The 25020-nt window shown below is 40.6% G+C and overlaps 1 pseudogene across 1 annotated transcript in view; it reads left to right on the top strand.

Annotated features, from left to right (window-relative positions):
* LOC308688793 (heparan sulfate glucosamine 3-O-sulfotransferase 3B1-like) overlaps nucleotides 1-15094 on the top strand; it is an 84114-nt pseudogene extending 69020 nt beyond the window's left edge. Inside the window, exon 2 of the transcript in view lies at nucleotides 14492-15094. The product of the transcript in view is annotated as a heparan sulfate glucosamine 3-O-sulfotransferase 3B1-like (transcript). The remainder of the gene's footprint in view (nucleotides 1-14491) is intronic.
* The last annotated feature ends 9926 nt before the right edge of the window (nucleotides 15095-25020 follow it).

Here is a 25020-nt window from a genome sequence, read left to right as displayed (position 1 = left end):
CACCATTCTAAAGTCAATGAAACAAAAGATCTTAAGCTACAAGCTCGATATTAGACTACATTCAGTAGTTTTAATTAATAAACTCAGAAGGTTTGATGTCCGTGGCCAGGAGATCAAACTTTCTTGGAGTTTGTAAAGAGATAACCCTTCTTAACTGTGATAATCTCACCTTTATTCGCTGGACGAATAACGATTAGATCAGTTACAGAACCAGTTAATCTCTATAATTGATAAAATAAATGTACATGCGACTTATGAATTATGACCATGAGTCATAATTATTAATATTTCCAAAATTCCCTATATTCTTGAGCTAATTCAAATTTACCCAAAGTCGTATTCGCTACAAAGTATATTGATAGAAACTTACGTTGTCAAGAACGCACACACATCAAACAAACAATGATGTCTCGTTACAGCGGCAGATATAAACTTGTTCGTTCATGTCCCCGACTCCGCCCACATGTGATGTCACAGAATAATTCAAAATAAGAGTTCGACAGGGATTTTATACAGCCGCCCCCTAATTTGTGCAGCAAATTAGAAATCAAATAAAAGTCCCTGTTCTTTGAAGCTATGTGCCATGGGTATCAGTGGGCATCTCTGGTAGCACAATAAGTTTAGAAACAGGGCGACTGTAAACGCGGTTTCCAACAGTTACTTTCGCTACTCTTATTGTTCCATCGCTGCTGGGGACAACTTGGTTTACTCTGCCTACTGGCCAGAGCGATCTGGGCAATTGGGAGTCCATAACCATAACTACTTGTCCCACTGTTAGATTTGGTGTAGATTTTCGCCACTTCGCACGGGGTTGTAGACTTGGCAAGTAGTTCTGAATGAACTGTTTCCAGAACTGGTCAGCAATGACTTGGCTATGTCGCCATTTCCTCTTTCCAATCAATTCTCTTGTGCCATAAACCAACAAGAACAGTAGACAGTACTTCATCAGATACAATTTGGTCTTTAAGTACTACTTGAAGACAGGATTTTACAGAGCGAATTTCACGCTCCCAGGCTCCCCCAAAATGAGGTGCATGTGGAGGATTAAACTGAAATGAAATACTCTGTTCACTTAGTTTCTCTTTGATTGCTGGCTCAAGTGCAGAGAAACTTTCCCGAAGTTCTCGATTCCCACCTCTGAAATTTGTGCCCTGGTCTGATATTAATTCGAAGGGTTTGCCTCGTCGTGCAGTGAAACGACGTAAAGCCATGAGAAAGGAGTCAGTGTCCATATTATGCAAAAGGTCTAAGTGGATACACCTTGTAGTGAGACACTTGAAAATTATTCCCCAGCGTTTTTCATGTCTCCTGCCTATCTTTACTGTAAATGGTCCAAAGCAATCAACTCCAGTTGACCAGAAAGGAGGCTGGTATAAGCGAAGGCGAGCAGCAGGAAGATCAGCCATTTTGGGGTTAAGCGGATTACTGCGCCATTTCCTGCAGTCTATGCATTGATGTTGATATTTCTTTATAGCTTGTCGGCCTCGGATAATCCAATTATGTTCTTCGTATCTCTGCGAAGACACGTTCAGGACCAGGATGAAGTAGTCGGTTGTCGTAGTCTTGTATTATGAGTTTAGTGATGGGGTGATCAGGTGCCAGTACAACAGGATGTAAAGTATCAATCTCAAGTTTCTCAGCTTTGCGCAGACGACCTCCTACCTGAATTAATCCCATGGTTTGATCATATTCAGGTGACAAATTACTTAGCCTACTGTTGGCACGTATGACCTTAGCATTCTGAAGTGCATGGACTTCATCAGGGAAACTATCCCGCTGGGCTTGTCTCAGAAGAAGCAGTTCAGTGTCAACACGCTGTGAAGCGGACATTGGGGGTGAGGCTGCCCCGTGTTCAGACTGGTAGGTAGCTTGGACTAAGTCTGCCCATGTTGTGTGCTGCTCTGGATCTGGTAGCGAGGACTGAAGTACAGCAACATGAGCACAGAAAAATGATTTTCTTAGCTCATTCTCATCAGTTGACTGTAAGGTAGGTTGTGTTGGCCAGTATTCTGTTGACTCTTGTAGGAATTGAGGGCCTTGATTCCACTGACATGCATGAGAGAGATCATAAAGAGATTTCCCTCTTGTAATATCATCAGCAGGGTTTAGTTTGGAGTTCACATATCTCCAGTTCTCTGAACTGGTCAACTCCCGTATTTCGGCAATCCGTGTGCCAACAAACACTTTGAAATGACAGGTTTCAGATGTCAATGTCAAATTCAGATTTGATCCAAGTGAGAACTGTGGTTGAGTCTGTCCAGAGAACAGTGTAATGAATGGGTAGAGTAATTTCAGTTAAGAGGAGTTTAGCCAGTTGGGCTCCGGTAAGGGCACCACACAGTTCCAGTCTGGGCATCGATAGTTGCTTTTTTGGTGCAACATGGGATCTGGCCATAACAAATGAGGTATGAATTCCTCCCTCCTTGTCCTGTAGACGCAGATATGCTACTGAACCGTAAGCCCGTTCAGAGGCATCACAGAACACGTGCAACTCGATCTTGTCATCGTCAGGTTCTGGACAGACTGGAAAATAGCACCTTGACATGCCTACCATAGGAAGATACTGCAGCTCATCGGTCCACTCTTGCCATTTGTTGAGAATCTCATCTTCAATGCAGTCATCCCAGCCTCTTTTGTTTATCCATAGAGCTTGAACAAGTATTTTTGCCCGGGTGGTATAAGGCAAAATATACCCAAGAGGGTCATATTGAGAAGCCAGCACTCTATAAATATTGCGCATGGTAGGCTCCTCTGTTGATAGTGGCCTGTTTCGATAGCCAAGCTTGTCAGAGGGGCAGTGCCAAGAGAGCCCGAGTGTCGATTCTTGTGGGTCTGTTTTGTTCACGGTCAGCCATAACTCACAGCTTTCTGATCGCGCCTCAGTTGGTAGATGAGCAATTACCTCTGGGTAGTTACTGGCCCATTGTCTTATTTCAAACCCCCCAGCTGATAGCACAGCTCTCATTTTGTCTATCAGCTGTTTGGCTTCATAGGCTGTGGGAAGGGACTGCAAACAGTTATCCACATAGAAGGATTTCAGTACTGAGTCTGCCACCTCTTCATTGCCGTTGCGATGGTCCAAGGCATGGCGCTGGAGGGCATAGATGGCACAACATGGACTACATGTGGTTCCGAATGGCAGAACACGCCACTCATAGATGTCAGGACTCCTATCCCTTTCCAGATCTCTCCATAAGAAGCGCACCAATGGCTGATCTTCTGGAAGTAGGCGCACTTGGTGAAACATTGAACGAATGTCACCACTGATGGCCACATGATATTGTCGGAATCTGAGAAGAACTCCCAGCAAAGATGGACCCAATGTAGGTCCTGGAAGTAACTGATCATTCAGTGAAGCTTGGTGGAACTGATAAGAACAGTTAAACACAACCCTAGCTTTGTTATTGTGATGCACGAGGTGGTGGGGAATAAACCAAGACTCTTTTGTACCTTTAGCCTCTTCAGGAGTGAGTTTTATTGCATATCCTGCTTGCTCCAGTTTGTGGATTTCCTTATTGTAGACATCTGCTAGCTCTAAATTTTGATTCAAACGACGCTCAGTGGCCCTTAAAAGAGCCATGACTGATTCTGGACCTGCATGCAAGACCTTTGCGCTACCTCTGCGAAGAAGAGGAGTTGCATAGCGAGAGACTCCATCTACTTCTACTCTCTTCGTTTCCATTTCCAGCATCTGAAGAGCATCTCTGTCTTGCTTAGATCGTGTAATGTCTTTCATAGACTGAAAAGGAAGTATGTCTAATTGCCATAACTTTTCAACATGATGAGACAGATCTTGTGAAGGAGCATATAACAGCGAGATGTTCAAACAGGTAGTCTCCAATGGCTGATCTAAGAATGTAGTTGGACCCTGGATGGCCCAGCCCAAACGTGTACTAACTGCCACAGGACTGCCTAATGGGCCCATAAGTACTGGATCTATCGGTGTAATGAGTTGTGGGTAATCAGAACCGATAAGGAGCATGGGCTGTACCTCTTTGAAAGGTAAAATAGGAACATCTCTCAGATGTGCAAATTTGTGCTTCAGAATTTCTACAGGGCAGGATTGCTTGGCAATGTTCAGCTCTTGTGCCGTAAAGGCAGTGTGTATCTTGTGACGAATGCTCGGATTCACAGAGGCAGACATTTCAAATGAGACTGATGCACCCTGGATCTCTACTACCTCTTGTCTAATTGTTCTGAGGGCAAGTGATTCATCTGCCTTATCCAGATCAAGGTAATGCACTGCTGTGGGAAGAATTATGGTCCTTTCAGACCCATCATCTAGAATGGCATACGTGTCCAATATTCTCCCTTTGCTATGGAGTCTGACCTGGACCACTTTAACATGACACGGCCAGAATGAGTAACCTGATCAAGGTAAACTGTGCGGGGTACTGTGTTCACAGTAAGGATGCTCTTATTGAAGTTAGATGCAATTTCATGGAGAACTGACAAATGTTGTTCACTGCAATTGGAGCATGGCTTTTTCAGGGTGCAGTTTGAAGGCTCACGTCCTCTACCACATCTCCAGCATCTGTTGTTGTCCTTTATCCATGTTGTTATTTGTGCAACATTTAATTTGCCAAATTCAGGACAAGAATTGAGGTAATGCTGTTGACATTTGCAAAAGGGGCAGTACGGCTTAAAACTTTCACGTTTCTTGACCTTTGTCTGGAAAGATGATGTTGAGGAGGCAGAAGGCTTCTCTTTCGCATGTTCCATGCCATAGTAGATTGTGGATTGTACCTTTGGTGGCTTTTGTAGATTTTGTTCTCTATTCTCAAAGCGGGGTCTATCTGCACTGTAGATCTCAGCGGCTCTCCTCGATATCTGAAGCGCTTGTGATTTTTTCTCTAGCCATTCTGCAAACTCAGGAAGAGTGTAGGTTCTATCAGTGCCATTCTGGAGAATGCCCTTGGCCATACAGTATTCAACGAAACTATCTCTATGAGAGGATGTGAGCTTGGTGAGCAATCTATCGACATGGGAACCACACATAAGTTCAGTCTTAGAAGGCCCCTCCAGTGTATTGAGGAGACCAACCAAAGTGCTAACTGATAAAGCAAAGTCCTCAAAACCTTGAGCATCCCCTGGTTTCAGTGGAGGTGTGTGGAGACTGTTGCCAATTTCTCCCTGTACCAGTTGTCTGGGCTGTCCATAGCGATGTTGCAAAGCTTGCATGGCTCGAGTATAAGGCATTGGATCATACATGTATCTCTTTGCTATTTGGAATGCAGCTGGAAATTTGAGATGGTCAAGTAAAACTTGAAATTTGTAATCCTCTGTCAAATGAAGATGTGGGCCAAGAATGCCATCAAGTCCCTTTTTTAACAGAGCAAAGTCACTCTCCTTCCCAGTGGTGAAATTAATGAGTTTAGGCTTAGGTATTCCATAAGAGGATGCGATAGCCATATCCACCATGCTTGGGACTTGAACTGCTGGCTGTACAGTGGAAGAGAATACTGCAGAATATGGCTGTTGCTGAAGTATTGCTTCTGGGGGTCTGGTAGTCCGATAGCCCTGTGTGTATGGATCTGAGTAATTCACAGATTGCAGTGGGGGAGGTTCTGAGTACTGAAACATCGAAGGCTGTGCATGAGCAAATGTTGGTAATGACTGTGTGATCTGTGGTCGTACATAATTGGGATGTACAGTATTGCTCTGCACAGAGGTCATAGGAAGTGCATAAACAGGTGGTACAGTTCGGTACACCGTAGACGTAGACGTCATTGGGGGTATGCATCGTTGTCCGAAGGACTGGACTTGTGACTGAAATCTCTGCTCAAGATCTCCAGGTTGTTGATGAATATATGGCTGATGTATCATACCTGCTGGAGCAGACGTGGGCCGTGGCTCATGTTGTGCTACATGACGCTCTGTAACAGGGACAGATGCTGGACGAGACAAGGGCTGTTGAGCCTGAGGTAATAACTCTGGTGGCAGGTGGACTGGAGATTGACTTTGTGGCTGAGGTAAACCTGTGGTTGAGTGTGCAGGTGTCATTGGAGAAGAGTACCTTGATATTCCAAGATTATCAGGGCTTTGTGTACCTGGTCTTGTGTCTGCATAGAGAAAAGGCAAGCTGACACTACGTTGCTGGATGGACTGCTGCTGATTGCCTGAGTGAGGGACTGACCTTTGATGTCCAGCACCTGTGGCATGAGAGTTTAATACATCTTGATGCATGCGTGGTGAAACTTTGCCTTGCTCTAAAGACATTTGTAATGTGGTTTGTAGTTCTTTGAGTTGTTCTTGAACATTCCAAACACACTCCTCAACTCTACGTAACCTTGTAGTCTCAGTGTACTGCTCAGTCCAAAGTCTATCAGGAGTTGAAGTTCGATAGTCCACATCTGGAGCAGAAAAAGTCTCACTAATATGCATATGGCGTGAATCCTCTTGCAAGGGGGGTGAAACAATCTGCCGTGGTTGGGAAGTAAGCACAAAGTCCTCCAGATGTCCAGGAATTCGTCGGATCCTGCTAGGACGGAGACTCTGATGTTCTTCAATATAATCCCGAGATGCTGCCATGAGGATAAGATGTTACATCCGGCTCGAAGGACCACTTTGTTAAAGATGTATGTGCATAGATGTACTGGTTTGTAAACATCTAATCCTCAACCTCGATCAGAAGGTTTGTAGGCAAAGAAGTTCATGACAGCTCCAGTTCCCAAGCATTGATTTATTCCAATAAATTCACAAGTTGTTTGTAGGTTTATGAGTGTGATTGTGTGTGGTTTCTGAAATAAATGAATAACAAAAATAAATTAAATAAAGTATCAAATATTTAAATACAATGCTGGCAGATATATATATTGCAGTAATAAAGAAACACTGAATTGGGAATTGCAATATTAAATGAAATTAAACAAATAACCACTTGGCGGAGCTCTTGCTCCAGTAACAGAACACAGCCACCAGATTTGGTGCTAAACAAGATCAAATGGGCCTACTCGTGATAAATCACTTAAAAATACCCTCAAATTGTAAATAGAATAATAAATGATAACATCAAACAAATATTCCAGCGATCAATATCAGTATGGTTAATATATGCATCTGCAATAAACACAGAACGTGATCGTCTATTTGTCAATGTCTGTTAATCGAAACTATCTTATCTTAATATTTAATTAAATATCCCCAAATATCCCCAACTGAGCAAGCCAAAGGCAACAGTGGCAAGGAACCGAAAAACTCCATCAGGTGACCTAATGGAGAAAAAAAAAACCTTGGGAGAACCCGGGCTCAGTCGGGGGCCAGTTCTCCTCTGGCGTTTATGAACTAGAGGTCGGATCTAACTGTAGGATTAAAAGTATTATATGAATGCCTGGCTGAAGAGATGCGTCTTTAATCTAGTTTTAAACTGGGAGAGCGAGTCTGAGCAACGAACAGTATCCGGAAGACTATTCCAGAGTTTTGGTGCTAAATGTGAAAATGCTCTCCCTCCTTTGGTGGACCTAGATATCCTAGGTATGACCAAAAGCCTCGAATTTAGTGACCTTAAAGAGCGCGATGGATTATAGGGCGATAGAAGATCGGTTAAATAGACTGGAGCTAAGCCGTTTAGGGCTTTATAAGTCAGTAGCAATACCTTGTAATTAATACGGGACTTTATAGGTAACCAATGTAGGGATGATAAAATCGGTGTTATATGATCATATTTTCTTGATCTAGTTAGAACTCTAGTGGCGGCATTTTGGACTAACTGTAGCTTGTTTATTAAGGATGCAGGACAACCGGCTAATAACGCATTACAGTAATCTAGTCTCGAGGTCATGAATGCATGAACTAACTTTTCTGCGTCAGAAACTGATAGCATATTACGTAGCTTAGCAATGTTTCTAAGGTGGAAAAAGGCTGTTCTTGTAACATATGAAATATGATTTTCAAAAGACAGGTTGCAGTCTAATATAACACCCAGGTCTTTTACTGTAGAGGATGAAGTAACAGGACATCCTACTATGTTAAAGTTGTATTGTGAGAGGTTTTGTGGGTGGTTTTTTGAACCGATAAGTAGTACCTCTGTCTTGTCTGGATTTAATAAAAGAAAATTATGCGTCATCCAATCTTTTATATCTTTAACACACTCTGTCAATTTGGATAATTTAGCGTTTTCATCTGGCCGTGATGAAATATAGATTTGAGTGTCATCAGCATAACAATGGAAACTAATTCCATGTTTCCTTATAATATTTCCAAGTGGTAGCATATATATTGAGAATAATAGAGGGCCTAACACAGATCCCTGCGGCACTCCATAGTTTACTGGAGTTATGATAGATTTTTCTCCATTTAAATAAACAAAATGGTAGCGGTCAGATAAATACGATCTAAACCAGCTTAATGCTTGTCCTTGAACACCAGTATAATTTTGTAGTCGATCTAAGAGTATTGTATGATCTATAGTATCGAACGCAGCACTAAGATCAAGTAAAACTAATATTGAGATACAGCCTTGGTCAGAAGCTAAAAGTAAATAATTTGTGATTTTAACGAGCGCAGTTTCAGTGCTATGATGCGGCCTGAATCCAGACTGAAACTTTTCATAGGTGTCATTTTCTTGTAAGAAAGAGCCCAGTTGAGCGGACACAACTTTTTCTAGTATTTTAGACATAAAAGGTAGATTTGAAATGGGTCTATAATTTACTAGATTATTCGGATCTAATTGTGGTTTCTTAATGAGAGGTTTTATAACTGCCAGTTTAAATGTTTTTGGAACATAACCTAAAGATAAAGACGAGTTAATAATATTGAGGAGAGGCTCTTCCACTACAGGTAACACTTCTTTCAATAGTTTAGTTGGTATGGGATCTAATAAACATGTTGTTGTTTTAGAGGAAATGATAAATTTATTTAACTCTTTTTGTTCTATAGTTGAAAAGCACTGTAATTGTTCTTGCGGCGTGATAATTGAGGCTGAATTATAAGGCGCGATTGAGGATTGAACGTTTACAATTGTGGTTCTGATGTTTTCTATTTTCTCAGTGAAGAACTTCATGAAATCATTACTACTAAACTGTAATGGAATACTTTGTTCAGGAGACATCTGTTTATTTGTTAGTCTCGCCACGGTGTTAAATAAGAACTTAGGATTGTTATGGTTGTTTTCTATTAGTTTGCGTAGATGCTCAGCCCTGGCCGCTTTTAGGGCCTTTTTATAACGTGACATACTGTCTTTCCATGCGATTCTAAAGACCTCTAAGTTGGTTTGTTTCCATTTACGCTCTAAATTACGGGTTTCTCTCTTTAGAACACGCGTAGTACTGTTGTACCATGGTGCTTTACTTTTCTCTCTGACCTTTTTTAATCTAATGGGCGCAACAATATCCAATGATCCAGAGAGAATGGTGCTCATAGTGCTAGTTAATTCCTCAAGTTCATCTGTTTGTTTGGGTTCACTGAGCAGCTGAGACAGATCCGATAAGCTGTTTGAAAAATTATCTATGGTGGATGGAAGGATTGTTCTGCCTAATCGATAACGCGGCGCAGCATGATATATTACAGGAGTACGTAATATGCAAGTTACCATGTAATGGTCAGTGACATCGTCACTTTGTGGAATGATATCTATATCGGTTGGATCGGTTCCATGTGATATAATTAAATCGAGTGTATGATTAAATCGATGAGTCGGTCCGGTAATGTTTTGCTTGACCCCAAAGGAGTTTAATAAATCTGTAAACGCAGCCCCTAACGCATCATTTTGATTATCTACATGGATATTAAAGTCTCCAACAATTAATGCTTTATCGAAGTTAACTAATAGGTCTGAGAGAAAATCTGCAAACTCTTTTAGGAAATCAGCGTAAGGCCCAGGCGGTCTATATACGGTAGCCAAGGCTAGAGATAATAGGGATGTTTTTCGAACATCTAAGAGCGTAACATTTAGTACAAGTACTTCAAATGAAATAAACTTATAACCCGTTTTCTGAGTAACATTGAGAAAATCTCTATAGATTGTTGCAACACCGCCGCCACGACCATTCAGACGGGGCTCGTGCTTATAGGAGTATCCTGCTGGAGTAGACTCATTTAAACCAAAATAATCATTTGGTTTAAGCCAGGTTTCAGTAAGGCAAAGTACATCGAAGCTATTATCTGTGACTATTTCATTTACAATAACTGCCTTAGGTGTGAGTGATCTAATGTTTAGAAGACCTAGCTTTAAAAATTGTTTTTGATTACCAATAGCAACATTTTCTGGTTTAATAACAATTAGATTTTTTCTAGATCCTGCAGTAGATTTATGATTTGATCTCACTAAACGAGGAATAGACACAGTTTCTATGCAATGTTCTACACTATTTATATCAGTTAAATTGGTGCAGCAGAGACTATGATTTGGACTTTTGTTTACTAGTCAAAAGGTATTTAACATTTTGGAGATGTTATCTGACAGAAGATCCGATCCGAATCTGCTTGGGTGTAAGCCATCAGCACGGTAAAGCCTAGGACGCTCCCGAAACAGATTCCAATTATTTACAAAGAGAAGTTTCTGCTCATTGCACCATGACATTAACCATTCATTAAGCGCAAATAATCTACTAAACTTTTCATGACCTAGTCGATACGTGGGAAGCGGTCCTGACACAATAATCGTTATATCAGGCGATGTGCTGCGTACCGTATCGATCAGATTCCTGAAGTCTTTCTTCAAAACCTCCGTTTGGCGCAGTCTGATGTCGGCCCCTCCCGCGTGCAGGACAACGGTTCCGACGCGCTCGTTCAGAATCTCGGGAACGTGAGCAGCGATTTCAGAAACACGAGCACCAGGAAAGCAGTGACTATGCACCTTACTTTTATTTAACGTAACGTGTACGTGTCGAACGATGGAATCGCCGATGATCACAGCATCGCGTTCTGTTTCGCGAAGAGGGGAGAAGCGGTTTTGTGTGGATATCTCGAAAACCGGGAGGGTCGGAGAGAGTTTTCTTGGTCTAGACCTGACTCGCGACTTCCGCTGCTGAAAAATCCAGGCTTCGTGATGGCATGTTGGAGCCGGAGTGAACGAGACCATGGCTGATCGCGACCTCGACGTTCGGGACCGATGTTGAGGAACGCACGGAGTAGACGAGGTCGGAGTCAGCGGGTTAGTAACATTAATCTCTGATTTGTGTGCCTCGGCACGTGATGTTTCGAGAGCCAAACGCCGGTCTATCAGCTCGGCTTTTCTTACTAAAAGGTCGTGGATCTGTTTCTCAACAGCTTCCAGCTCAGACTGCACCGCGTGCAGCTCAAATGTGTCCTCACCTGCACCAAAAGGTAGACTACTTACATTTGATATATTCGCTATTTTAACAGATGGACAGTAAGTTAAGTTAGCAACGACGCTACCAGTGGTGCTATCAATATTAATACTAATTTATGGCTTAAGTCTTGGATATAATCCGTCTTTTCAGTGGTACGGGTGTAGAGTAGACGCACGATAGGCGAAAAAATTTTTGTTTGTAACTTAAATGAGTGCGGAGAAGACGCGTTCAGCCGTGATCCACGGACGTAACCTATAAGAGTATCCAGCGTTGGATCACAAGGCACGTCTGCTCAACAATCCGCGTTATAACTATGAGGTGAGGAAAAGTAGAAAATGTTCGTTGTAAGTGAGTTTAAAGAGAAATCAAGAATTATAAATCAATCGATGGAGCTCCAAAGACAACAACGCGCTCAGACGCGACGCATGCGCATTCGAAACAGGAAGTTCCTGTTTTCAAAATAAGAGTTCGACAGGGATTTTATACATGGGGGCTTTATCTTGCTATGCTTCTTTGGATTTGGAGATCAAATGGTTGGACCAGAGTGTGTGGGCCATTGGCGTGAATTTAGAAAAACCCTTCTAGAAAAACTATTCGCTGATTACCAGCTTGCTCTCCCCAACGTAAACATGATGTCAACAGACACGGCCAGTGCCATTATGGATACCATTAGCTTGATTACTCTGAATTAAACAAGCACTTAGCTGAGTGTACCTAGCCAAACAGTGCTTGCACTTTAGATGCAGGGTGAGGATGACAACATTTGCATTAACCATGACACTGTGAATACATATTAAAAGGTTTGCATGCTTGTAATGCATCAAGATCTCTAAAAGTGATTTTTGCCAAATTTGGTGTAGGAACAATTTCACTCACAAATTGCTAGAAAATTTCACATATAATTACAAAGAAATGGCAACAATTTTGAAGCAATAATACTTGTTTTATTTACAACTTCAAACATTTATTCCACTTTGTGGTAAAGGCAAACTGTTAAACGAGGATCTCGCAAAAATCATCAAATCAGCACAAAATGTGCTCAGGCGTTCTGGGGACGAAACCATCATCAGGAAATGACTGCTAAGAGCTGTTATGGTTTCGTCTTTTTTCTTTCTTTTATAGCAACTCACCACTCCCTTCTCGTTCATTCCACTAGGCTGGTTTTTAATAAAGTCAACTTAATGTTTATTTAACAACACTTTGCATTACTCAGGACCAAGGGTGCAGCGATTTGTATTATTTTGAAGCACCCCCGGACGCCGCCATTGGCTAACGGAACCCCACCTGCAGTTAGCATCCCATTGACTCCCATTCATTTTGGCGTCACTTTGACAGCGAATAACTTCACATCTGAGGCGTTTAAAGACTCCATTTGTCCATTATTTATTTCTAAAGAAACACGAAAATGTATAAAAGGATCCATTACCTTGTAGCTTACGTTATGGCCCTGTAGAAGCAGTTTTTGTAAAAGTAGGCTAACGATTGCGTCACAGCCACGCGACTCTCTGTCGCACAGTAGGAAATTACCGTATGGACAGGAGGAGAAGCTCGCGGGCAATCGAGGGGACGTCGAGGCAAAATGACAAAGTAATTAATCAGAACACCTACAAAAAGTTTCTCCTGCTCCAAGATCATGGACAGCTCCTACTCACGCTCTCCGTCTCTGCGAGTTTCGGAAGGTAATGATTCAGATTGATCTTGGCACAGCCACTAGAAGACAGACGGTTTGCTCACGTCACATCTACGTCGTCGAGCTCAGTTTGAGTCTGCGCAGTACGCTGGACCCCCAGGAAGTAAAAGTTTCTAATGGGCTTCACTTTGTCTCCGTTGAATCCAATGGGGTCGCTGTGTCCATTTCTTTTACTGTCTATGCTCAGGACAGAGTGAGTAATTCGACAGTGACCTCATCAGAAAAGTGCTTGTTTTATATTTGATAATAAAAAGAACATCTTTCATCATAATGAACTGAACACTTGTGACAGCTTCATCCGCTGGTGAAAGCTGAAAATGGTGGCAATTATCACGTCTCCAGAGTCACTTTTAATAAAGTTTTTCATTTAGCAGAATTGCTTAAAATTGCAGTTCAATATTTAGTTTGGACGACATAAGTGAAGCTACACATAGTTTCTGTCCCAAAACCTAGTGAACTGCCTATTTAGACGACATTTATGTGCACTCCAAATGCAAATGCTGTTCTGAAAGCCAGCATAATTATGATTTTGGCCAGATTCTAATGCAGCATCCCTAAAGGCACAGTTCTTTCAGACATTTAAATTCTGTCATCATTTCTTTCATGCTCATGTTATTCCAAACCAAACATGTATGACTTTTTCAAGGTAAGTTAGTTTGTGTTACACAGAAAAAAAAGTAAGTCATACAGGTTTGGAACAACATGAGGTTGAGTAAATAATGACAGAAAAGAAAAGACAATAAGACAATCCCATACATATTTTTTTTTTATACTTGTGCCTCATTAGAGTGTAGCTTTATCAACATGCTTAAGCCAATTTTAGCGGCCTTGGTTCTGGAAGCATTTTCCCATTCATTTTTTCATTCATTTATTTTGGAGATTTCTTTCCTGGAATAATATTTTTAAACACGATTATTATAAGTTGAAATAATGTAGACTGATGGCTTCTGCCTAAGCATATACCATGGTTTAACAACCTTGTAGCTTACAGTATGTCTGTTTTTAACGGTTTATAAGTTATGGTTAAAAATCAGTTCCCCTATATGGATAAAATGAATGGGATTTTTACTTCTGGAACCCATTTTGCACATTTCACATACTGTGGCAACTTTGGCCCATCCTCAAAGAACATTTGTGTAAGTTGGGTATTTTTATTTTTTGCTGCAAGGCAAAAAAAAAAAACATGGTATGGATCAATATCAACGCCATTTAGATATAATAATGTTTGAATGAAACCTCAGGAGCTGAAGCTCGACACATGCTCTAAGTGGTTGACCAATTACAATAGACCGGGCGGCTAACCAATCAGAGCAGACTATGCTTTTCAGAGAGACGTCTTTAAAGAGACAGAAACTAAAACAGATTGTTCAGACAGAGGGTGAAAAGAGGTGCTGCAGCAATGTATGAGAAATATCATGTAAATGTATTCTACCAGACCACACAAATGAAGTTATAAACTTGTAAATGAGCATTATACAAACACTTAATGGTGTTTCAAACCATTTAGTGACGTCCATTATGACACTTTCTCCACTTTCTCTTTCTGTAGGAACCTAATGCCTCGTACTTTAGACGGCCAGATCACTATGGAGAAGACACCCAGCTACTTCATCACACGTGAAGCCCCTTCCCGAGATTTCTCCATGAGCCGCAGCACCAAACTCATTGTGGTGGTCCGTGACCCCGTGACCCGGGCCGTGTCAGACTACACTCAGACTCTGACCAAAAACCCTGGCCTGCCATCTTTCCAGAATCTGGTCTTTAAGAACTCCACCACGGGTCTGATCGACACGTCCTGGAGTGCCGTGAGGATCGGCATCTACTCCAAACACCTGGAGAACTGGCTCAGGTATTTCTCTTTGTGAGCGGCGAGAAGCTGGTGACGGATCCGGCGGGAGAAATGGGCAGGGTGCAGGATTTCCTGGGACTCAAACGAGTGGTGACCAATAAGCACTTCTACTTTAACCAGACTAAAGGCTTCCCATGCCTCAAAAAGCCGGAGGGGAGCAGCAGACCGTGATGCCTGGGGAAGACGAAAGGAAGACCGCATCCGCACATCCCGCCGGAGGTGCTGCACAGAATCCGGGATTTCTACAGGCCTTTCAACATGAAGTTCTACCAGATGACGGGCCAGGACTTTGGCTGGGAGTAAAGAGTTGCTGCCAGGAACCTTTTTGATAATGCAGAAAGCTATGAAACTGTCTAGTGATTTTCAGCACCTTCACAGTGTGTACAGTCAAAGCTCATGGTGCATATTGTGTGTTCTGGCCAAAAAAGACAAAAGCCCCTTTCACACATTCAGTCTTTACTGGTAAATTACCGATAATAGATTGTGTGTGAACAGGACCTTTTCAAAAATACCCGTAAATTCCCTTATTTACCAGTAATACACATACTCTGTGTGAATGCAGAATGAAGATTACCGGTATGATCACTTACAAGAACTCTGCTTTGGGCCAATCATAAAGTTCTAATTGAGATGACGTGATTACTCAGTGAGTTTACAGTAAGCTTTTTAATAGTTTTTCTATTTAAATATGCAATCATCTTTGACTGTTGCTCCACGTCTCTGAGCTTTTTCAACGTGTTGTGCTTGAAACCCGGCCTTCTTTTCCTTCCATCAGTTCTGCAGATCTGCAGTTGTATACCATTATGCGCATCTCGTGTTTTTAAGAGCAAACACGCTTTCTGTTTGATCATCGCCTTACGCCTTTCACTCAGACGTCTAAAAATGTTGTCAAATTGAACAGATAGTGAAACTAAAGCGCTTTTCCTCATGTGGGCGGATGTGTGAATGATCTCTTACCGGTAAAAATTTGCTTGTGTGAACAGCATATTTGTGTATACTGGTAAAGTCATTCTGGCAATTTTGTAATTTACCAGGATTGCTGTGTGAAAGGGGCTAGTGAGAAGCAAAAAATCAAGTTACTATTATTTAAATAGCTATATTTAAATATATTTTTCCCTCCCAGTTTTTATTTTTTATTTTTTTTCTTATTCTTTTTTTTTTTTTTTCAATCACCATGTCACTTTTAGGGGCTCTAATATAGCACTTTATATAATACAGATTGTTTTAAAGCTGCTTCACGGTAACAGAATCAATGGTGCAAACTTCATCAAATATACAGTATTCAAATTCTGATTTGAAAAGCATCTCTACAAACTGTTAATTCAGTTCAGTCAAGCTCAATTCAGTTGAGTTCTGTGTAAAGTTTACTGTGCAGGGCTTGACATTAACTTTTTTGTTCACTAGCCAATGTGGCTAGTGGTTTTCCAAAGTTACTAGCCACACAGCATTTTTACTAGCCACATTTTTGTTGTTGTGAAATTACCTGATAAAAGTTGACTGGCGTGCTAAAATTTACTTGAACTAGATTTACAACCCTTTTAAATGTAAACCCCCTGTACACACCCAAATCAAGACTACATAAATATATAACAATACAGGTCGTTATCATTAGCTTTACCATCTATTTTTTGTTTGCGTCTGATTCAACTGAGTATGATCTCGAACTCACTGAACAGAATACCGGCTCTGATGTCTGCTGCCTAAACGCTCCCTTATTTCACATCAGTGGCGTGCACAGACCTCCTCCGGGGCAGGGGCGGAAGGACCAAAAAGGGCACTTTTTTTTAAAAACTTTTATTTTTAAAATAAATCACCTGTATTTAAAGCAGTATCCGTTTGTCTGTTGTGTTTTATATATTTTAATGACTTCCTCACAATCATTTGGAATATCTCACTCGATGGAGAGCAGCAGTAGGTCAGAGAGCCTCTCTCGGAAATGATGATAATATAACTAATTATTATTTACATTACCAAACAAAACAGAGAATCAAGTCGGTAATTATGAGGAATTCATGTTTAGTTATGTTGATGTTATAAATTGTAGGCCTATGTATTCAAAAAAGTGTTAGCTATCATGAAATCAGTAACACTTTACAATAAGGTTTCATTAGTTACATTTATTAACATGAACTAATAATGAACTACACTTCTACACAATTTATTAATCTTAGTTAATATTAATTTCAGCATTTACTAAAACATTATTAAAATCAAAAGTTGTATTTGTTAACATTAGTTAATGCACTGACTGTGACATAACATGAACAAACATTTAAAAGTTGTATTATTAATAACTAAGATTAACAAATAGGCCTACAGTAGCCTAACAAATGTTTAGTTTAGTTTAGTTTCAGACACAGTTGAGCTAACAAACAACAGCACAGTCTGAAACAGGTGTAGGCTGAAGCTCTTGCTTATAATGCCTACCTTTTTAAAACTAAAAATAATTATTGTCTTACATCATTATGTTGACAAACAAATATAACCAGAATACAAAAACATTAGTATTTCCTATATGCAATACCATTGCACAATCCAAATACAACAAAAGCAGCTTGTTCATTTATCATTCTTTAAATGGTTTCATATAGTTTCAGTGCATTATCTTATTTTAAATAGTTTCTTTAACTTATTAAGTGCCCCACATATTTTTAGTTCCCCGTGACAGCTATTCCATAGATTTACACCTTTAACTGAAATGCAATGGTATTTTGCATTGGTCCTATGTTCTTTTTGAATTGTACAAGTTCCCCTTAAGTCATGTTGGCATTCTCTTTCTGTGAACAACCCTTGGATACTTTCTGGCAATTGATGATTTTTTACTTTGTACATGATCTGTAATATTTTTAGTTGTTTTGCATGATTAGTTAATGTTAGTTAATATGAATAATAAACAAATGAACCTTATTGTAAAGTGTACTATAAAATCAAAGATATAAATTCCTTACAATTTAGAGCTGGACATGGACTTTTTCTTGGACATGAAATTTCCTTTTACTAGATGCATTTCCCCAAGCTAATAACACTTGCTATGGCCTGGACAAAAACGAATGACATTGTCAGACTCAGAATGCGGCTGAAATTGAGTTATACTTTTATGATTGTTAAGCATAACTCACATGCTGCCGCAACTTGTACAGTAGCATGGTAGGATAAATGTAACTTTTCCTATTAGCTTAATGTAACCTGCTGCCCGTGCAGTTTGAAGACTCGCGGCGAACTGCTGCGTACATAGCGCTGAAAAAAAGAACTCCGCCTACTGCCACTTCACCTCCGCCAAATGCTTCCGCCAAAAAAATAATATTTAATATTTGTTTGTATTATTATTGTTCGTGGCAATGGTGTATAAGTGTATTGTTATTTATTATAATATTTATTTTAATAATAATTATTATTTACATTTATCAGAGAGGGGCACAATACATTTTGAGACAAAAGGGGCAGGGGCTTGACAAATATTGCTGAGGTTTGTAATTGCTGATTAATTTAACAGATGTTTTACAGTGTATAGAGATAATGTACATAATAAGTAGAAAACATTTATATTGCCAAGAAGTGCGTGCGTGTGTGTGTGTGTGTGTGTGTGTGTGTGTGTGTGTGTGTGTGTGTGTGTGTGTGTGTGTGTGTGTGTGTTATGTACATTTCACAATTAAACTGTTTTCAGTGTACCAGTGAAGAAAATGGAAAGAGGAAGATGTAAACGAGTGTAGCTGTCAGTGCCGGCCAGGCTAAATGTGAAGTTGACATTCTGAGCTGAAGCTTTCTGATGTGTAAGCAATCAATTTTCAAGGGTCATAGAGACCTTTAGGATGGTAATCTTTGACCCTTGACTCCTGGATGACCTCCCACACCATGCCATATTAAAGCACTGACCACCAAAGCCGGCCACACAGACCCTTCTCTCCCACTGCATTAATGTTACCAATCGAGACACAGACTCTTCATTCCTAAAAAATATCAAAATCAATAATTGTCTGTTTAAGTTTATAGTTCCACTGCGGTGTGCCATCATCCATTTAGTCCCCCGTCAATCCAGATCGAGTGCTGCTTGCTTCCAAACATCCATAAAATGTTATTTAATGGAGGATTTACAGCATTTTCCAAATCCTGATATATTAACGTGGCTCGTGTGGGTTTATATGAAGATGTGGAGAGCCTAAAGCATGATTTTAATCTATACTGAAAAGACACTCAGTTCCCTATTTACTATTTCTTTAACATTATATTTTTATCCATGCCCCGAGCAACAGAAAAATGTTTTTGGGGATTTTGGGAAAGTTTGGGGTCAGTAAGATTTTTTTTTAAGAAAAAGAAAGTAATACTTTTATTCAGCAGGTATGCATTAAATTAATCAAAAGGGACAGTTGGAACATTTATAATGTTACAAAAGATATACAGATAAATGCTGTTCTTTTGAACTTTCTATTCATCAAAGAATCCTGAAAAATAAAATGTACCATGATTTCCACAAAAATATGAAGCGGCACAACTGTTTTCAACACTGATAATAATCAATAATCAGAAATGTTTCTAGATCATCAAATCATCATATTAGCATGATTTCTGAAGGATCTTGTGACACTGAAGACTGTGAATGTGATGATGAAAATTCACTTTTGATCACAGGAATAAATTACATTTTAACATTTTACATTAGAAAAAAGTTACAGTTAACTGTAATAATATTTCACAATGTTACTGTTTTATTCTAGGTGAAAACACATGCACTTAGAGGTCTTTCATGCTTTTTATCAGTTTGAAGTTACCTGAGGTGTCTATTTATGAGAAGCAATCTGAAAGAAATACAAACTATCATCTACTCATTTCATAAAATTGGCTAAATTATCAAAAGTTCAGGATGACAGCAGTCAATGTGGTCTCAGAGAATGTGACTAAACAGACACAACCATCCTGGGATCTGAAGTGAAGTTCTGTGTAAATTGGACATGTAAATACAGTCGATGAAAGAGCACTTGGTTGGCTTGTAGTGTTTATACGCCCGTATAAATCTAATTAATTATTATTCATAACGAATTATGATCAATAATTAATAATTTAATTATTTTCAGAATTTACTGTAGCAGAATCAATAGTATGATCAGTCTATCAGTTCATCCAATGAACAGAAAGCATAAACAGTTATTAACTCTAGGAAATATAATATCTTCCTGGCCAAGAAAGAAGAATCCCCCAGCTAACAATAAATTAAGAAATAATCAAGGGTAAAAGCATAGGTAACTTTGATCGAAGTTCAAGACAATAAATTCGTAAGCAGATACACAAGTAATCTCTTTTCAAATACAAACAATACTTTATTGATTATATACTAACACATAAAGCTAATCTCTAACACACACACACACACACACACATTCATACGAGTTGCAGAAAGGAAGAGAGTGAGGAAAGAGTGAGATGATGATGAGTGAGATGATGAAATCTCAAGATTCTATATGCACTTAGGACATGACCTGGAACGAACCATCAATCATTAATTTAACCCTTCTATCGTTTTCAGCAGGTTATTAAATTTATATCAATTGCACCAGTTAAGATTTTAGTCTGGAGGTACTTGCGTCTTTGCTTTTCCTTTTGGGAATTCCTTTGGTGAGCATCAAAGGGGATTTCCCTCGTTCGTCGGCTGGCCTCCTCGTGCTTGGATAAATGTCTGTGGCGTGGATGTCGGATGGTTGAAAAGTCTTTTAAGTTGAAAGCGTGCGTTGCAGCCGTGAATCGTGGACCGAAACTTTGCAGCAAAACTTAACTTAAAACTGAGACTTTCAATCGGAAAAGAAAGAATAACACAAAGAAAGAAAGAAAATAAGATACGGAAAGTAGCTAGATGACTGGAATGGAATCTAACCCATTTGATCTTAATTTGGGTTGATCTGCTCGTCTGTTACATGGTTACTAAAACCATGGTCTGCTCTTCTTCATCTTAGTGCAGCATTTGTTGAGAGATCTTCTGTATCAGAACATTTTGAATGAAATCAGGAACGAACTCCGAAAGCGAACTTGGAGAGAGAGAGAGAGAGAGAGAGAGAGATGTTTTTGGGTCTAAGGTTTTAAACTAAAATTTGTCCGCCCCTTCTGAAGAGAGCGGACCAATTAGACACTGTTCTTTGTTTTCAAAGTCATAAATCATGTATTCCCTGAGGGGTTTCTCTAATGAAACTAAAAGACCAGATGCAACATTTTAGGCATGATTTCTAATTATCAGAATATGAACATTTTTACACAGATTTAATTTCAGTCATCTTGCTAGTTGTGTTCGTAAGATAGCATTGATATGAAACAGTACACACTTTCATTCACACGTCTAATAATTATAATTATAACAATTACATGAATTATATGGGATCAAAGCATATTAAACGGACACATATATCGTAGAAACACATAGAATGATGCATGATGTTTTTAAGTCCGTTGAAAATTGTTCTTGAATGAGTTTTATGGATCTTGATAGGTAAAGTCTTTTTGGTGTGTAAAGTTTAGACATTCCAATCTGAGGTCATGGATAGTTCCTGCTGAAGAGAGGTTTTGTTCATCTCTCATGGGACCAAGATGGGGTCCGTTGGCCGCAGGGGTCAGCAGTACCATTTTCTGAACTGATCCGTCTTGCAAAACTATCAAACGTTGACCAGTTCTTCCTTCAGTTAACCAATAAAAGTCTTTGGTTAGCAGACTTTCTGGAGACTGTGAATGATTCATGGCTCGGGGTTGGGTAATTTGAATATGGAATGTGAGGACTCTGTCTTTATCTTAACCAGTCTGTAGTCGGCCACAAAGCTAGCCATTGACCAGTTATGTGTTAGTGCTGGGGGCTCTTGGAATTAGTCAGACGCCTGGATCCCGTGACAAGATGGATGAGGATAGAAGTCCTGACCAAATCTTGAATTAATATTCTGTTTGAATTAATATTCTGGAAGAAAATTAAACTGTGGCTGGTTTCTTCTCATTGTCGTTACATATCCCCCCTTCGTTCACTGATGGGTTGAGTAGAAGGCATCGGTGAACGCTGGAGAAATGAGTAGAGGAAGCAAACACAAACAGCAAACAACAAGACAACACCTCCATGACTGGTCACTTTACTGGTGCAGGGCATTAGATTACCTAGGCATAAACCGGTTCACTCTCTCAATATAGTTAATCACGTTGAATAAAGTTTAGTTCAATTTTAGGACGTTATCCTAATTTGTTTTGGGACGGTGATTAATTAATTTTGTGACTAAATTTGATTTGTTTGTTTTATTCTCTTCTAAATTGTTCTAGGTTTGGACCAATTTACCTTTCAATTTGTGACACGAATGATGCAGGGAGTTCTCTGGCTCACATTCGTTTTAAGGTGACTTACAAATATTAGGCGTGGTGTGTCAATCCTATTATTGTGACCTTGACCCTTATGGGGTGGACAGGCCTTTTACCTAATAAAAGAAGGAAAGGAAGAAAGGAAGAGGTAAAACAAAACAAAGCAAAGCAGTTGAGTGTTCCTCCGGATATGACTTATAACTACTGTTGCACAGCTAAGGTGTCAGGGATCATGATGTAATGAGAGGTGTTCTCAGGTGTACTTGTTGGATGGGTAGTTAGTTACCATGTTTCCTATGGTAAGTGTAGCTAAGTTGTTAAGCTAATTTCTGAAGTTAGTTTCTATCTGTGGGGGAAAACATGTTTGTTGCATGTTTTGCATGGCAGAGGTGGTTAACTTCTGTATGTTAGTGAGTATGTTAGGGGTGTCGGGTAGTGCATGTATGTATGTATGCATGTATGGTCAGATCTGTTTCAGTCTGTTTTGCTCCCCCCTTTGCTTGATGGCTGAGCTTTGATGAGCTTGTTGCCTCTTTGCCTTGGAAAAGGGATCTTCTGTGATCTGCTGGGGGGTCAAACCAGTAAGGCAGGAAGTTTTCTGGCAGACATGGGGAGGTAGTTTGGCATGGCTGCGTGAAGTTGTAGTACGAAACTTAGTCTCCGTTGTTGCATTGATGCCTTCTGGTTGTGACAGACTTTCTGACCTTCTGTGCTTACTGTTGTTGCTGTAGCACACACCTGGTTCTTGAGTTTGGAGCTCGTTTGGTGGTTTCTTTATGAGTGGTAGCCAGGATGGTGTTTTCTGGTATCTCAGTGGTTGACTGTGAGAGACCACTTTGTTCTGTGTTGCTGCAGAACAAGTGGTTGTCATCTTCGTTATGAAGGTGTATCAGATGAGTCGGTGGTCTTCCGTTCCATCGCTAGTCATAGCAAATTTGACTCATCTTGTTGGTCGTCCGTGTTCAGCCTGTTTTCTAGGAACACTTCCAGTCGCCTCATTAGTTGCTCGATGTCTTCTGAGGTTAAACTGTCTTGTTCTTGGGCATACTCAGTGTTGTGCTTAACTGAGTGGTGCCGAGGTGGGTTTCTTGAGAAGCGTGGCTGGTCCCATGACTTTTCCATGTGGTTGGTGTGGTAGCTGTCATCGGCATGGGAGTCACGTCCTCTGTGCTTCTTACGAAGAAACTTGCTGTTGTCATGCCACTGGTTGTCTTCCAGTGCAAGGCTTGCGTCTTGGCTGAAGGAGTTTGAAACTGTGGATGTTTTCAAACCTTTCTTTGAGGACATCTTTTGTTTGATGTGGGCCTTGTGAGTCAGGTCACGTAGCTGTTGAATTGTCATTGTGTCTGCGCTGACCATAAGATCAAGATGATGACTTAATCCGGGGTGCAGGTTTCTCAGGAAGAGGTTTTTGAAGTTCACATCCTCTTCATGTTCAGGTGAGTTATGTGCACCAAAGAAGGCTTGTCGAAAACGCTGGTAGTAGGCTTGGGGAGTCTCTTGTCGACCTTGTTTGGTTTCCAAGGCGATTAACACACCGTGTTCCGACTCTGGGCCTGTGAATTCTTTTATCAGTGTCTCACATAGCAGCTGGTAGTTTGACTTGACATGAGCAGGTTGTCGGTCTAGGAAGCTTCGTACCTCTGAACTGGATGTCGATCTGAGGAGGTAGAACCTGTCTCTGTCAGTCACATGTGGTCTCACCTCTAGGTGGAAGTTGATATCTCGGATGTGGGACTGGATGTCCGGGCATTCCGTGGAGTTTGGGTTGAATTGAGTGATATTCTTAACCAGCTGGTTGAGATCTTTACAGGTCATCCCCTGTGCAGCTTTGGAGTCTGCCTGGATGAGCTCCCTTTGTTTGTTGGCAGTGAACAGTTCTGTGGTAAAGCCTGGTGATGTTTTGGGTTGCGGCCATTCACCTTTTCTGTTGTATGGCAGTTCTTGGATGGAGGACTCTGTTCTGCTCAGCAGTGGTGATGCTGAGGGAGGTCTCTCCCTTCTTGGCTGTGGTTTCTGTTGGAAAATGTGCTGGAGTTCATCTCTGACCGCGTAGAGCTCGTCGTTGGCGTCATCTCGTTGTTGGGTCAGATGGTCAATTTCAGCATTGCACCTTTCCAGGTGTTCTTTCAGAGCATTAATTTCAGAGTTCTTGTCTTTAATGTCAGCTTTAGCTTTCTCTAGCTGATGTTCAGCAGACTGGAGTTTGTTTACCAGGTGTTTCTGGACAGTCTTTAATTCTTGTTTGTCACGTTCCGTGACTGCAAGGGCTTCTTGGAGCTTGTCAACTTGGTTATTTGTTTCTTGCTCCACTTCGTCAGGCACTTGAGCTTTCGTTTTGAGCTGGTCTGTGCAGCGTTGGGTGTGCATCAGCTCTGTCAGGAATTCAGTGGTCTGACGCTTGAAGTCGTTCTGGACTTTCACTTCCAGCTTGTCCATGCGGCTCTGGGCACGTGTCAGCTCCTCCTGAAGGTGGGTAATGTGCTTATCGCTCAGTGTCAGCTGGGCTGTGAAGGCATTGCTTAGGGAACAGATCTTGGTTAGCTCCACTTGGTTGTGGTTCTGATTCTGGCTTGAATCATGTGTCAGGAATCTTCTCAGAATTATGATTATTATTAAAAATAATAACAGTTCAATTGTCTTTGGTGTGAGGCAGTCTGTTATGCCTCTGAGCATGGCGTCCACGTCGTCCCTTTGGGCAGTGGGGTTTGTCGTCCACGGCATGTTGGCACGCTGGGGTGAAGAGACTGACACAGATCTGTGTGGGGTGTAAGCCTGTGTGTGGTTGAACAGCTAAGTGTCGTTTCAATGACTATACAACAATAGTGAAGTGTTGTAATGTCTAAGTGTTGGTCTCAGTGTAGACAGGTAGGCTAGTGATGAGGAAACTTTGTCACTCAACTAAGTGAGGGAAAGAG

This window comes from Scardinius erythrophthalmus (genome assembly GCF_964197995.2).
Source record: "Scardinius erythrophthalmus genome assembly, chromosome: 3".
Taxonomy (NCBI): Eukaryota; Metazoa; Chordata; class Actinopteri; order Cypriniformes; family Leuciscidae; genus Scardinius; species Scardinius erythrophthalmus.
Note: the sequence above shows the minus strand (reverse complement) of the source record. Positions and strands in the feature narration are given on the sequence as shown.